This window comes from Phyllobates terribilis, unplaced genomic scaffold (assembly GCF_046119375.1).
Source record: "Phyllobates terribilis strain yellow unplaced genomic scaffold, ASM4611937v1 Scaffold_11__3_contigs__length_659146591, whole genome shotgun sequence".
Taxonomy (NCBI): Eukaryota; Metazoa; Chordata; class Amphibia; order Anura; family Dendrobatidae; genus Phyllobates; species Phyllobates terribilis.
In genome coordinates, this window is record NW_027362771.1 from 585,233,775 (window position 1) to 585,250,447 (window position 16,673).

General features: G+C 41.8%; 1 long non-coding RNA gene across 1 annotated transcript in view; it reads left to right on the forward strand.

The window, feature by feature from the left end:
* Positions 1-40: 40 nt before the first annotated feature.
* LOC141167029 (uncharacterized) overlaps positions 41-16,673 on the forward strand; it is a 148,055-nt gene continuing 131,422 nt past the window's right edge. The window contains exon 1 of the long non-coding RNA XR_012251378.1: positions 41-97. This is a non-coding gene — a long non-coding RNA (uncharacterized lncRNA). The remainder of the gene's footprint in view (positions 98-16,673) is intronic.

Genomic DNA, 16,673 nt, shown 5'->3' on the forward strand with positions numbered 1-16,673 from the left:
ACATTGCCCGCCCGCCTTTTATCTGACCCCGCCTCCAGCTATTTTGAGGCGGGAAGCCGTCGAGTGACGCAGTTATTATTGTGTGGTCACTTGTGAGGTAAAATTTGCGCTTTTTGTGGAAAATATTTTAGGATTTGTTTCCTTCTTGACGTTTAGATGAAAATAGTGATAGAAAAACGTCTTGTCCTGCTCTCAGGGACATTTTATTTAGTTTTTGGTGATGAAAACACAATTCTGGCCAATGCTGTCTGTGCTACGGTTAGGGTTTAGCTCCCATTTTCTTCATTTGTTCTGTGTGAGGCATCCGCTAGCACCATCGCCATGTAGTCTCATAGCTCTCCGCTTAGCGCCAAAGCAATGTTATAGAAGCGTGAGGGAAAAAGTGTTTTTTTTTTCGCCACGTTATAACCATATAAAGCGGTTTTAATTTTTTTTTTTCGGTTTCATCCAAGAAGTTAATTTTACCCTATAATGTGCTGAAAAAAAACAGAAAAAAAAATCCAAGTATGGTAAAATGGCGTGGAAAAAAAAAACCCACGCAATCTGGCAATTTTTGTTTTTATGCCATTTAGTGTATGTTAAAAATGATGGAAAACTGATTCTCCAGATCAGTACAACTGGAGCTGTCTATTATTATAAAAACTCAAAATATATATATATATATATATATATATATATATATATATATATATATATATATATATATATATATATATATTAGTACGTTGTGTGTGGTGTTTTTTGTTGTAATGGGAGGTGCAAAAACAACTTTGGCTTTTTTTTCTGCCTCCCTAGGGGACCTCAACCAGGAATTATTTGATCTTGGCTGTACTTTTAGGCTGTGGGCACATGGTGCGGTTTTTTTTTCCGCTTGGAAATTGGACGAAAACGCTAGGTAATCTGTCTGCCAGCTAATGCAATGACAATCCTGAAGTGCTGTGCACATGATCAGGAATTTTCCTGTCAGGATTGTCATTGCGTTTAAATCTGCAGCATTTCATTTCTTTGTGCGTTTATGCAGCGTTTTTCACCCATTGACTTCAATTGAGTCAGTTAAATCCGCAGCCAAAATGCAGGTATAAAAATATTTTTGGATTTGCTTTGTATTTGACTGACTCAAGTCAAAGAATTGCCCGTGGGAGACTACTCCTCCTATCATCTTACGGTCGCTCCCGCTAATAACTACGAGAGCCAGTGTGGCTGAGGAGAGAAGTAGTCTCCTCAGCCAGCATCTGCGCAGTGTGTAAAAAAAAAAAAAAAATAGATATAGTAAAAACACCTTGTATTCAGCTGCCCACCTTGTCCCATGGTGATCTGATCACCCAGAGCACTCTATACACTGACAGGAACACGATCTCTCCTGGCTGCGTATATGGCTGAGCTGCTGAGTCGAAGATCACTGGAGTTCATCAGCTGATGTGTTCCGGTGACCTCACTTACGGTAAAGGTGCTGCGTGAGACTTTTCCCAAGCAACAGTGATATAGCAAATGAGGCCACTGGAGCTCTTCAGCTGATGAACTCCAGTGAACTCTGTCCCAGCAGCTCAGCGCTATACACTGACTAGAGTGATTACACTCCTGTCAGTGTATAGACTGCTGTCCTCTACAGCAGTCACACCAGTGATTGCTGTAGAAGTGACCCAGATCGTCTTTGGACACTGGATTATATCATCACGGCGGACAGGTGAGGGATATGGTGGTTTTTTATTTCTTACAGGAGATGAGGGCATCGAGGATTAAGCGTTAGGTGAGTATACAGTGTTTTTTATTTATAAATGATTAAAACCGTGTGGAATTTTATTTAAAATACTTTATTCTGGCCGTGTCTTTATTTCAAAAACTTTACTACTGGGTTAGTAATGGAGACGTCTTTTAGACGCCCTACATTACTAACATGGGCTTCATGTCAACTGCCAATACAAGGCTAACATGAACCCCAACCCTATTACCCCACTTGCCACCGCACCAGGGCAAGTGGCAAGAGCAAAGGCTAAGCACCAGATTTGGCTTATCTTATTGATGCGCCAGTTCTGGAGCCGCTGAGAGCTGATATTATTACCCTTGGAGGGGGGTGGGGGCCAGGATCCATGGCTATTATATATAAGCCCACAGCTGTCTGCCTACGCTTTGCTGGTTAGATTTTACAGGGGGATACTACGTCAATTTTTTTCTGGAGTCCACCTGTAATCTAGCCAGTAAAGGCTAGGCTAACAGCTGTTGGCTGTTAATAGCCAGGGAACATTTTTGGCTAATGGTCCCTTCCCCAGCTAGTAATACCAGCTCCCAGTGGTTGGCTTTCCCTCTGCAGGTTATGAAAATGATGCGGGAGCCCATGCCAGTTTTTTAATTTTAGGCTATGTGTCCACGATCTGGACGTAGCAGTTCTTTGGACGCAGCATATTTTTGCTGTGTTCTATTGAACGCAGGTAAATCTGCATGTGTTCACTGAACCATGCGGATTTACCACATTCAATACATTCTAGTGGTCAAATTTCTGTTACGGAGACTAACGACTTCGCAAGTGAATTTGACATGCTGTGGTTCTGAAAGATGCGCTGCATGTCAGTGTCCACAGGTGATCCGCAGCCTCAGATGCACGCATAGTGGACATGGGATTTATAGAAATCCCATCCACTATGCTGTAACATCTGGCCGCTGCGGATTTGACGCTGCATAAACCCGCAGCATTTCCTGATCATAGGCATGTCCCCAAACTCACTCGCAGCATGTCAGTTTCTGTGGTGGAGACGATAGTCCCTCTGCTGCAGATCTTGACCAATTGAAATGTCCTAAGCGGTGAATCTGCATGTATTGACAAAACAAGTGCGGCATTAGAACACAGAATTTTGAGCTGTTATTAATAGCTAGGGAACATGTTGGCCTAATGACCCCTTCCAAAGCTAAAAATGGCAGCTCTCAGCTGCCCCAGAAATGACATGAATGGGAATTAGGGCTAATGGGATTAGTGTTTATGGGAGTAGGTGTCGCTGACACCAAGCCCTTTTAGTAATGAAGAGGTGTCACCCTCATTACTAAACCTGTAAGTAAAGAGTTAAATAAACATACAGAGTAAAACACTTTAAAGATTGTGTCTGCTCTATTTCAAATAATAATTTAAATTAACCAATATACTCACCCCAGGTCCAGCGGTAATCCAAGGGTTAAAGCGATGTCTCACGTTTCCTTTTTCAAATATCTTTATTTAGCTCCAAAAAGCATTCATTGTTGTACAAAAAAACGCACCAAAATCTTAGGGTCTGTGCACACAGTAAGGCTGTGTGCCCACTATGCGTTTTTTTTTTTTTAAGCATTTCCGCAGCAGCAATTCCACCACAGAAACGCTTAAACGCATGGTAGAAGGCCTGCCATGTTCCCCAATGATAATCCGCATGTGCTGTGCACATGCTGCGGAAATTTCTGCTGCGGATTATCATTGCGGAAAAATCCGCAGCACTATCAATTATTTTGCGTAAGCGTGGCGTTTTTGCTGCCATTGACTTCCATTGAATCGCTTAATATCCGCATGACTACATGTTCACATGCAGATATTAAGCAATTCAATGTGCAGATGGTACCCGGGTCTGGAGAAGAGGAGACTCTCCTCCAGACCCGGGTACCATAGTACCTGTAAAAAAAAAAAAACAAAAAACAATACTCCCCTTCTGATGGCCTGCCGTCTTCTATCCGGTACGTCGTGGCTCGCGATGGTGTAAAAAGGTCCTCCCATCACATCATTCGGTCATGTGACCAGTCACGCGACCGCATGCTTTTTTTCAGCCAGGGACAGCGTTTGTCACGCGTTTTGAACATGCATTTCCATGCACATGCATTGCATTTCCATGCTAGTGCATTACAATACATTACACCTGTAAAAAGATCTATTACACTAATAAATACACATTTTTATGTAAACAAAAAAAGCCGCGTCCAGAACGACCGATCTATAAATTTCACACTAGTTAACCCTTTCAGTGAACAGCGTAAAAAAAAAAAAACACATGGGAAACTATGCCTTTTTCATCATACCACTAGAAAAAAAGTGGAATAAAACGCGATAAAAAAAAAGAATGTAAAAAAAGGTATCGCTGAAAACGTCATCTTGTCCCGCAAAAACAAGCCACCATACAGCTCCGTCAGCGGAAAAATAAAAAATTTATAGCTCTCAGAATAAAGCAATGTAAAAAAATTTTTTTTTCTCTAAAAGTATTTATGTAAAAGCGCAAACACATTAAAAATAATTACATAAATGAGGTATCTCTATAACCGTACTGACCCGAAGAATAAAGCTGTCTGATCAATTTTACCACACACAGAACGGCATAAAAAAAAAATCCTGAATTGTTGGTTTTTGTTTATTTTGCTTCCCAAAAATCGGATTAGAAAGCGATCAAAAAGTGTCGCGTGCCCGAAAATGGTACCAATAATATTGTCAACTTGTCCCGCAAAAAAAAAGCTCTTACATGACTGTCAGGCGAAATATGGAAAAATTATAGCTCTCAAAATATGGCGATGAAAAAACTAGTTTTTGCAAAAAAAGCATTTTTTAGTGTGTGACAGCTGTCAATCATACAAGCCAGCTATAAATCTGGTATCGCTGTAATCGCATCGACCCGAAGAATAAAGTCTCCTAATCACTTATACCGCACGAGGAACGGCGTAAAAGATAAATAAAACCAATTCTTCACCTGCTGTTTTTGTTCATTCTGCCTCACTAAGATCGCAGTAAGGCTCTGCTCACGTTTATCTTGCGCTGAACGCTTACATCGGGGTTTCTGTGTAAATCTCTGTGTAATCTGTGTAAATCTCGTGGTTCAGACGGAACCCCTGGCAGAAGATTCCCTATAATGAAGCAGATGGAGGCACTGTGGACGCCGTCTGACCTATGATCCAGCTGTGTCCATCTTTTTAGGCGTAGATAAAAGCGCGGTCAGCCAAAGTCTTGTGAACCTCTGAAAAGAACAACGCTGAACAGAGGCCAGACGGGGTCCATAGTAACTCTGCTGCCTCATCCCATTATAGTGAATTGATCCCTTGGGATTTTCATCTGAATCACGTCTTTTGGAGATTTGGATGGAAACCCCAGAGTAAGTGCTCAGCGTAGAGCACTGGATAAATGTGATCCAAAATGTTATGTAAAATATTCCCAATAAAAGCTTCACATAAAAAGCCCCCACTCAGGTCTGTCATGTGTTAATGGAAATATACTGGGCTTCCACGTTACTGGTAGTACAAAGGCTCTGGAAAAGTGAAATGGCTCCTCGCCCCCTTAAAAGAAATTCAGCAAATTCTGTGCTCCCAAATTCAAATCCCCCCTCCCTTCTGAGCCCCACAGTTTGCCTAAACCACAGTAAGGCTATGTGCCCGCGATGCGGAAAATGTTCTGGATTTTTTCTTGAGCGTTTCTGCATCTCCCTGGGAGAAAAAAACGCATGTGGATTGTACATGCGGATTGTACATGCGTTTTTCCTGCCAGGGACAAGCGGAAGTGAAGCGTTCTTCACATGCATTTCCGCATGCAGGTGGTCAAGCGCTTTCCAAGCGATTTTAGCATCACTTGGAAAGTGCTTGACCAACTTGGTCACAGTATATAAATCTATGCAAACGGCGTGGATTTATATAGTGTGACCGTAAAAGAATGGTAAAAAATAAATATATACTTTCCTTCTGATGGCCCCCAGAGTCTTCATCCATATGCGTCTCGGCTTGCCGGCAGCTCGCGGTACACTGAAAGGACCTGCTGACGTCAGCGGTTGCATGACCTGTCACATGACTAAATAACGTCATGGCAGGTCCTTGAGTCCACCGCGATCTGCCAGCAAGCCAAGACAAAGACACCAGGGGCCATCAGAAGGCATTCATTTTTTTTTTTTTTTTTTTGTACAGGTTCTATGGTACCTGGTCCGGAGGAGAGTCTCCTCTTCTCCAGATCCGGGTACCATCCGCACATTGAACCGCATGGATTCCGCATGTACAGATGCAGTGATGCGGTCCAATGCTAGTCAATGGCGGCTAAAACGCCGCGCTTCCGCAAAATAATTGGTAGTGCTGCGGATTTTTCCGCAATGATAATCCGCAGCGGAAATTTCCGCAGCATGTGCACAGCACATTTGGATTATCATTGGGGAACATGGCAGACCTTCTACCAAGCGTTTTTTAAGCGTTTCTGCAGCGGAATTGCTTAAAAAAACGCATCGTAGGCACACAGCCTTAGCGTCCACTTGTTTGGCAGGATTATGATTTCCAAAATGGGGTTTGCTCTTCTAGCACTTGGGGGCTCTGTTTATGGAGTCCGTAAACTATTCTAGGAAAATCTGCGCTCCAGCAGATAAATAGCGCTTCGTCCCTCCCGAGTCTCACCGTATCTCAAGCAGTACTGTACAACCACATGTAAGGTATTGCCACGTTCAGCAGAAATTGTGACACATTTTGGTGGCTTATTTTTTTTTCGACCAATTTCCACATGTGAAAATGTAAAATCTGGGGCTAAAACAAAATATTTGTAGTAAAAATGTAATTATTTTTTCTTCACTGCCCAATAGTATAAAATTCTGTGACACATCTGTGGTGCCAATATGATCACTGCACCCTTAGATGAATTTATAAAAAAAAAAAAAAAATTGGTTTTGTAAATTTTGTTAGAAAAATGAGAAATTGCTGGGCAACTTTTAACCCTTATAACTTCCTAATAAAAGCAATTATGTTTCAAAAATTGTGCTGATGTAAAGTAGACATGTGGGAACTGTTATTTTTTAACTATTTTGTGTGACATAACTCTGTGGTTTAAGGGCATAAAAATTCAGATTTTGAAAATTGTGAAATTTTCAAAATTTTTGCCAATTTTTCACAAATAAACGCAAGTCTTGTTGAAAAACTTTTACCACTATCATGAAGTACAATTTGTCACGAAAAAAAACAGTCCCAGAATCAGTGGGATCCGTTGAAGCATTCCAGAGTTATTGCCTGGCAACCCAACAGAACTTTGTGTTCGGGGGCCATGGATTCCAACAGTCGCTCAGTCGATGACAAGAGGCCTTTGTGGTTCAATCTCTGTCAGCAGCAGGTGAGCGGCACAATCAGCAATCAAAGCTAGCTCTGGGTGCTGCTGTTAGCAGCTGGTGCTAGATGTGTAATTTTGCGATCACACTTCCATGTTGCAATATTATTTTTCATTAAACCGATACTTAGATGCAAAAACACCCAAAACACCATATGCAATGATATAACACAAAATACTTTTATTAAACAGTTATTTTAAAAATGACAAAAAGTGCGGTATACAAAAAATTCCCTGAGGTGAACAGAGATATAAATTTAAGAAGCAAACAGCAAGTGGTCCACAGTTAGTATCAAATAGTATTATAAAAGTGGTTCAAAGATAACATGCATGCACTTTTTTATATATAAAAAGGAAGGAAGGGAACAATAGTTACACCCATAGTTTAAATGAACTGCCAAACAAGTATTATATTGTGTGGGAAAAAGATTCCCTAACCTAATTCTATTGCTACCCAGATACACAACATGCGATTGATAGTTCAAGCATATAGATCCCCTATATCCAGGAGAATCTGCATGATGTCCATTGAAACATACCCATGTAAGTGCAGACCACCGCTGGCAACCCCGACGTGCGTTTCGTAACTGCTGGCTTTCTGAAGCCAATATAAAGTTGATACGCATTTTGAATATATTTGTAAATATTATTTTTCATAAGTGGGGCAATAAAAAGTTGTGGTTTTATTGCAACTGTTTGGGAGGGGAGGGGGGTGCAAAGCTGCTGCAACACAGCTCTTTGCAAATCTCTCCCTCATTATCAATGTGCAATTAGGCCAGATGTACGTCCCAGCTTCACCCAAGCTCTTCACATGCCCAATCAGGTCTACTGTGATGCAGGAAGCAGCCAACTGTGAGGTTTACAAAGAGCTGGCGGTAACTGCTGGCTGAGTCCAGCATCATTGCTGCCTCCCTGCGAATGTGCAGTGCATGTAATAAGAAAGGAACGCTGCATCTAAACACGGTCATGACAAAAAATCCAAACACCGGAACCGCGTAGTTATTTTTGGCCACTGCAACATCGCAAAATAAAAAATGCAATAACAGGCGATCCTCAAAAGATCAGATCTACCCCTAAGTGGTATTTTAATAGAAATGTCAGCTCAGGGCGCAAAAAAAGCAAACACTCAGACAGCTCAATCGACTAAAAATTGAAAAAGGAGTCTCTAAAAATGGTGACAACAGCTAAATTTAGTTGTGTGTTTTTTTTTTAAATTTGACTTTTTTTTTCCCATCACTTAGTTTTATTTTATGTTTGGTATCTCTGTAATTAAACCGATCTGAATAATCATATTTTCAGGTAATTTTTACTGTATAATGAACGCTGTAAAAGCAAAACCCAAAAAACGATGGAAGAATTATGTTGCTTTGCAGCACTTGGAATTTTTTTCCCTGCTTTCCAGTATGAATGGTGTTATTCATATAAAAATAAAAATGTTATGGCTCTTGGAAGAAGGGTGAAAGTGAAAATACTGGAAAATCAGGAAGGGGGTAAAAAGTAGCAACATTTTTGTGCAATGCAGAGTTGCTCATAAGGTATGTGACTTGAGGTCCCAGGTTATGCTATTGATAAACCAGCTTTTACTTAAAGGGGTTTTCCCATGAACGAAAGTTAATTTTAATCAATAGATCTTGGAATAATAATAACTTCCACAATTGGATGTGTTTTAAATAAAATGTTCCTGTGCTGTGATAATCTTATAAATGTTCCTCTGTGTAATGGCTGTGTCTGACCGTGTATGGAATACGGTCTAATCATACCACAGCTCCTGGGCAGGGGCGGAAGCAAATACAGACAATACAGCATGGAATTACTGCTGATCCTTTTTGTGAGGTAAAACATTTCCCTGCCTGTTTTTTAACAATTTGTTACTTCAAAGAGAGAATCCGCTGCAATCCCCTGCTGAAATGTCTGTATACTCTTTTTGCTTCCTCCCCTGCCCAGGAGCTATAGTATGATTGGACCATGTTCCTGCACGGTCAGACACGGCCATTACACAGTACACAGCAGGGGCACATTTATAAGATTATCTCAGCACAGGAACATTTTATTTAAATACATCCAATTGTGGAACTTATTATCATTCCAAAGACTATTGAAGAAAATGAACTTTTGTTCGTAGGAAAACCCTTTTAAACTCCACAGGCTAATCTTGAACTCCACCATGTCATCAGCTGAAGTAGCGCTCGGATGTATATACCCTCTTTGCTGAGTGCGAATAATTCACCAGAGGCATTTTAGCAGGTATCTTGTTCACCGCTTTAGTGATGCCGGAAGGTCAAGAAGTCATCCGCCGGTTCCAAGCAAAGGAGTTAATCAGGCACCTGACATAAAAAACAGTGCTGACCAGCCCATTCAAACGAGGTTGATTTTGACAGCAGCGCCAAAAGACACGGCTCCATGATCCACATCAACTCCTATCCAACGATACAACACCCCCTTGTAGACACCGCTCTCTGAACCCGAATCTAACCCCTGTTACTCCTTACACCAAGGAAATTTGGAAGGAGACCTTTCTGACCATGATGCAGGAGGGCAAACACCTGAGCATCTACAGTCTAGACCAGATCTTGTCATTGGTCCAGTACACAGAGGAGGAGCAGGAGGCGGCCCAGATAGATGCAGTTAAGCCAGTAGTTTCTGTAGTATTATCATACAACATGATAATAAATGCTACACCAATTTGCAGGAATTCCTCTATACTAATATATACGTGGGCAGCACGGTGGCTCAGTGGTTAGCACTGCAGCCTTGCAGCGCTGGGGTGCTGGGTTCAAATCCCACCAAGGACAACATCTGCTAGGAATTTGTATGTTTTCACTGTGTTTGAGCGGGTGTCCGGTTTCCTCCCACACTCCAAAGACATACTGATAGGGAATGTAGATTGTGAGCCCCAGTGGGGACAGTGACGATAATGTCTGTAAACTGTCTGAATTGTAAAGCGCTGCGGAATATGTTGGCACTAAATAAATAAAAATATGATTATTATTATATGTATCTGAGCCAAAGAGATTGCACAACATCAGAGGTAACCCTGACGTCCAGAAACATCTCGATCACTGATTCTGAGATTGTTTTCTTTCGTGACATACTGCATAATAGTAGTAAAATTTCTTTGATATGACTTGCATTTATTTGTGAAAAAATCGGAAATTTGGCAAACGTCACAATTTTCGGACTTTCAATTTTTATGCCCTTAAATCAGAGATATGTCACACAATGGAGTGGATGTTGCTTAGTGAAAATTGCAAACTGCCTTTGTAGTCCCCAGCAGGGCTGGGGAGTCCCACTGTGGGACTTTCACTTTTTGCAGTCTGATCCCTTATAAAGCATAGCAATGCAGGAGCATTTCTATGCTTTACAAACTGTCAGCGCTGCAGTGACTCACAAACTTGCTACAAGTTTGCTAGCTATGGTGACCTGGATGTCGTCATGATGACATTAGGTTACCATGGCAATGATCGGGCACCCACAATGATGTGGGGGCGCCGATCAGAGGGCATTGGGGGCTCCCTCCCTTTGCCTACTTTCTAAATGCTGCGATCGATCGCAGCATTTGAGGTGTTGAAGTGCCGGAAGCGGTTTGGGCACCATTACTGGTACTTAGTGCCAGGTGTCACCTGTCAGAATCAGCTGACACCTGGCGGCGATTTAAGTGCGCACAGCTTCGGGGTGCGCAAAATCACCTGGCCGTATCTACCAAACTGGATGTATAGATGCGTCCAAGGTCGTGACGGGGTTAAGAACCAAACTTTGAGTTTTCCACTAGATACGCAATCACAACATGAATCCGAGGACTACAAACATTCGTCCACTGGGAACCCATCAGTTGCATCATCTGTAGTGGACCCAATGGAAGACATCATAGAGTTGGATGTAGGCTCCACAGATATATTCAAAAGACAAAAATATATCTCATACCCTACCATCATTATATATAAATGTAAAGCAAAGTTGCATAATAAATATAGGGTACTTAGTGAACTATTTTTGATCAAAAAAAGTATACAAGCCGTCCCACCAGCGGCAAGGTGACCCTAAATTGGGACGGTACCTATACTGCCTATATTAAAAACCTTACTGTATATCAAAGTTGAAGCAATGCATATAAAAGGGTAGACAAATAGGACCGGGTCCCAACTCCAGACCACCCAGGCCCGTGGTAAGCTACATATATACCAGTCAGCTCAACAAAAGGGAATGCCACACCCTTAAATTGCACAGAATGCAAACAAGATAAAAAACCAAGCAATGTGAACTGAGGTCTAAGATGGTAGACATGCAAGAATTAGGAGCATGTTCACACTAGCAAAAAGAAGCAAAACCTGCAAAAGACAAAAGACAAAAATATATCTCATACCCTACCATCATTATATATAAATGTAAAGCAAAGTTGCATAATAAATATAGGGTACTTAGTGAACTATTTTTGATCAAAAAAAGTATACAAGCCGTCCCACCAGCGGCAAGGTGACCCTAAATTGGGACGGTACCTATACTGCCTATATTAAAAACCTTACTGTATATCAAAGTTGAAGCAATGCATATAAAAGGGGTAGACAAATAGGACCGGGTCCCAACTCCAGACCACCCAGGCCCGTGGTAAGCTACATATATACCAGTCAGCTCAACAAAAGGGAATGCCACACCCTTAAATTGCACAGAATGCAAACAAGATAAAAAACCAAGCAATGTGAACTGAGGTCTAAGATGGTAGACATGCAAGAATTAGGAGCATGTTCACACTAGCAAAAAGAAGCAAAACCTGCAAAAGACAAAAATATATCTCATACCCTACCATCATTATATATAAATGTAAAGCAAAGTTGCATAATAAATATAGGGTACTTAGTGAACTATTTTTGATCAAAAAAAGTATACAAGCCGTCCCACCAGCGGCAAGGTGACCCTAAATTGGGACGGTACCTATACTGCCTATATTAAAAACCTTACTGTATATCAAAGTTGAAGCAATGCATATAAAAGGGTAGACAAATAGGACCGGGTCCCAACTCCAGACCACCCAGGCCCGTGGTAAGCTACATATATACCAGTCAGCTCAACAAAAGGGAATGCCACACCCTTAAATTGCACAGAATGCAAACAAGATAAAAAACCAAGCAATGTGAACTGAGGTCTAAGATGGTAGACATGCAAGAATTAGGAGCATGTTCACACTAGCAAAAAGAAGCAAAACCTGCAAAAGACAAAAGACAAAAATATATCTCATACCCTACCATCATTATATATAAATGTAAAGCAAAGTTGCATAATAAATATAGGGTACTTGGTGAACTATTTTTGATCAAAAAAAGTATACAAGCCGTCCCACCAGCGGCAAGGTGACCCTAAATTGGGACGGTACCTATACTGCCTATATTAAAAACTTTGAGTTTTCCACTAGATACGCAATCACAACATGAATCCGAGGACTACAAACATTCGTCCACTGGGAACCCATCAGTTGCATCATCTGTAGTGGACCCAATGGAAGACATCATAGAGTTGGATGTAGGCTCCACAGATATATTGCAGACAATCAAAGAAACTAACTGTACTCTTGTCCAAGCAGCATTTTTCACTAAATTAATCAAGGAGCACCAAGAGTGTCTAGTCAACCTCATCAGTGTCTGCTTTGGAAGAGTCAACACCAAGCTCAATGACATTATAGCAAGGATGGAAGAAGATCATGCCAGGATGTCACGAGTCAAGGATGTGGTCAAATACTATGCAGTGGTTAAGATGCAGCATAAGCCAAAGAGCTCTTTCTCGTACTACGGCCGCTGTCACTGTGTTGACCAAAGCATTGTTGACTGTCAAATTAGTGGTACCATCAGAGCCAGACAATGACCCTAAAAACAAAGGATCAATCAACCCCACCTTAGGTACTGTGTTCCGTAGAGACCTACTTAAAACATCCAAGCAGGTGTTTGAGCCTGACACATCTAATGTGCATATGGGAATGACTAGCACCCAAGGGACTACTCATAGGTTTAAGTCAAAGTTTCAATTAAAATATTCCTCAGACAGGCAGTACCTCTGACACTACAAAGTTCAGACCTACAAGTACTAGAGTTCATAAGCAAACAATTTGGGCTATTGTAAAGACTGGTTCCAGATGACAAGATGAGATCTGAGATGAGATGTGCTGGACTCTCTATCAAGAGTGAAGTTGACATTGTTAGCTTCCGTAGTAAGTTGAAGCAGTTAATTCTTAAGAAGAATTGGTGATTGAACAATCAAGTTAGAGAGATTTTAAGGCTGTGTGCCCACGTAGCGTTTTTCAAGCGTATATGCTGCGGAATTTCCGCAGCGTAAACGCTTGAAAAACGCATGTATATCCGCACCCCATGGTCCCCAATGGCATTCCGCAATGTCAATGCCCATGCTGCGGATTTTTCCGCAGCGTATATGCTGCAGTCAAAAATCCGCAGCATGTTCATTAATTTTGCGGAAGCGCTGCGGAATCAATGTGCGGATGGTACCCAAGTCTGGAGGAGAGGAGACTCTCCTCCAGACCTGGGTACCAAAGAACCTGTAAAAAAAAGAATAAAATAAAGTTTATACTTATCTTCTGATGTTTTCCCTCCGTCGCGCTGTTGTCTGAAGGACCTGCCACGTCATTGAGTCATGTGACCCACCACATGACTCAATGACGTCACCGCAGGTCCTGCACACAACAGCGTGAGCCGCTCAAGACTCCGGACGGGGCAGAGAATGCATCAGAAGGTGAGTATAAAGTTTATTTTTTTATTTTTTACCATTCTGAACAAGTTGTCAAGCACTTTTCCAAGTGATGCTTGGAGAAGTGCTTGATAACCCGCATGCGGAAATGCATGCAAAGACGCCTCACAAACGCTTCTACCTGGCGGGAAAACCGCATGTAATATCCGCATGCGATTTTCCCGCCAGGGAGAAGCGTAAAAAATATGCTTCAGGTCCGCAACGTGGGCACATAGCCTAAGGCTGTGTGCCCTCGATGCGTTTTTAATGCGTTTCTGCAGCGTTTTTGCAGATGTGGAAACGCATTAAAAACGCATGGTAGAAGGGCAGCAATGTTCCCCAATGATAATCCGCATGTGCTGTGCACATGCTGCAGAAATTTCCGCTGCGGATTATCATAGCGGAAAAAAAACGCAGCACTACCAATTATTTTGCGGAAATGCTGCGTTTTCACCGCCATTGACTTGCATTAGAACTCGCCAATTCCGCAAGACTGCATCTGTACTTGCGTTATTGGCGCGTTCTAATGTGCGGATGGTACCCGGGTGTAGAGGAGAGGAGAGTCTCATCCACACCCAGGTAACATTAAAAAATCTGTAAAAAAAGAATAAAATAAAAAATAAATGTATATTTACCTTCCGGCGTCCCGCGCTGCGCTCCTACTTGCTTGCCGGCACTTTTCAGTGGATTGAAGGACCTGCGCTGACGTCAGAGTCATGTGACGGGTCACGCGACGCTGACGTTGGCAGGTCTTTCAATCCACTGCAGCCGGGACCGAGCGAAGCAAGCCAGCGCGGGCCATCGGAGGGTAAGTATATATTTATTTTTAACCACTCTCTCTGGTCACACTATATAAATCCATGCAGTTTAATACCTCTGACCACGTTGTTGACAGCAGTGACCTGGGGGTCAGAAATGCTTCCTAGGGCGATGCCCATGCTGTCCCCATGTCTTTTGAGCACTGTCACTATCATTTTGCGCACTTTTTAGGCTTTCTACAGACTGCCGGGGGTGCCGCCACAAAAATGTTCTGGTCTCCCATAGACTAACATTGGGCTCGTTGCTCGGGTCAAGCACCCGAGTATCACGGCGAGCTCGGCCCGAGCTTCGAGCACCCGAGCATTTTAGTGCTCGCTCAACACTATTCATTAACTCTTCTGGTTCTTTTCAGGAGGTAATGGAAAGTGGCATGACAAGAATGAAAAAGTTTATTTTTGCCACCTAAATTTTGATAACTTCTGAACAGGCCGCTATAGCCAGAAGACTGTAAGGCCGTTATTTGTCCGTTACCTGCCATGCCAAACATCAGGACCACACGATCAAGATCTCAGCGTGCCGATGAGATCAAAGAGGGAGCCCCCACACTCTGTTAACTATTTCGTTTCTGTAGTCACTATTGACAGGAGAATCTAAGGGGGTTAAACGTCCATGGTCGGTGCCAACACTGATCGTGGCTGCAAGTTGTCAGCTATAGTGTACAGCTGACGGTTACAGGATTGTCACCTGTCGGGGAACGCTAGTCTCTTATATCGCAGGTCAGTAAAAAGACTAAAAGAGTAAAAAGATTGGTCACTAAGGGGTTAACAGTGTACAGAGCTGTACATCAGCAACAGTCATACATTATAACCACTCCTCAGCTCTGTAAACAGGATTGGTTCTGGCTTTTACTCAAAAATGTTATATCTTCATGGCTCCACACTGTGGCAGTGGAATATTTCATATGGTACTTTCCAAGACGCAATTGCATTTAGTTTCCCTGGCCAACTTCTGAAGAGTTGTGGCACATCACACAGGCTGGTGACATGTAGGTGTTGCTGATCTCACACATATATTCTTGATACAGCAGAGATTATGGGGAAAAATTACTTTATAATTACTTGAAATCAATCTGGAGTTTACAGGCTTCATTCAATCTTTCCAAATTATAGAGGGGTTTCATTTACATTTTTCCCCATTTTGCTTTTGCAGGCTCTTTGTTTTCCTTTAAATTTATCTTTGATGTGGTCTGTGGCTATAAATCAGTTAAAAGGATCTCAGAAGAAGACAGCTAAGAGTTACAAACTTTCCTTTAGACCTTCATAGCAGACTGTTTCTCAGTTAACTTATTCTGCAGCTAGAAACAGAAAATCCAACACATCTATAGAACCGCAAACGGCAATAAATTAAATTTTATTCTTGTATCCTTACAATGCAGCAGCAACAACTATGCACGGCGTATGTATTCTTTTATTGTTAACTATTGAATGAAAATAAAATACTTTTAAATTAAAGAAAGTTTTGTTTTCATCCCATGGGAGATCTGAGGCAAGGATTGTGCGATTGCCATTATAATACTTTATTCGGACCCGACTTGCCACAGTAAGCCACCAATCGCAAGGTGGGTGCCTATGTGCTGGGAGAAAGCCTCCACCCTTAGTCAAGCACATTCGAGGCCGTGGTTCCTCTTGACTTTGGGGTTGTTAAGCTGCGTGTCCCACCATGAATTTTTGATGCTCCGTATTTTTTTTCCTGCATCAAAAACGCAGCGTCTTACAGCTCCAGCAAAGTGGATGGGATTTATAGAAATCTCGCGCCCACTGTGCTTCTTATTTATTCAGTGTAAACTGACCTGCAGTGCGTGTTTCAAATTCTCAACATGTGAATTTCTCTTGTGGGTACGCTCAGTTTATGCATGGATTTTCCCATGGATTTGCATTAGATAGGGAAATTTGCAGGTAAAAAACACGTTTTTAGTGCGTTTCCGCTTGTCAAAGCCAAATACCAGGAAGTACAAGAAACAAAGCAGCTTTATCTCAAAACATACCAACAAGAAACAAAACCGCATAGTTAAAAATGTGATAAAAACGTAATGAAAAATCACAAGTAACCTAATTTAATTAATAGATGCAGAAAATCT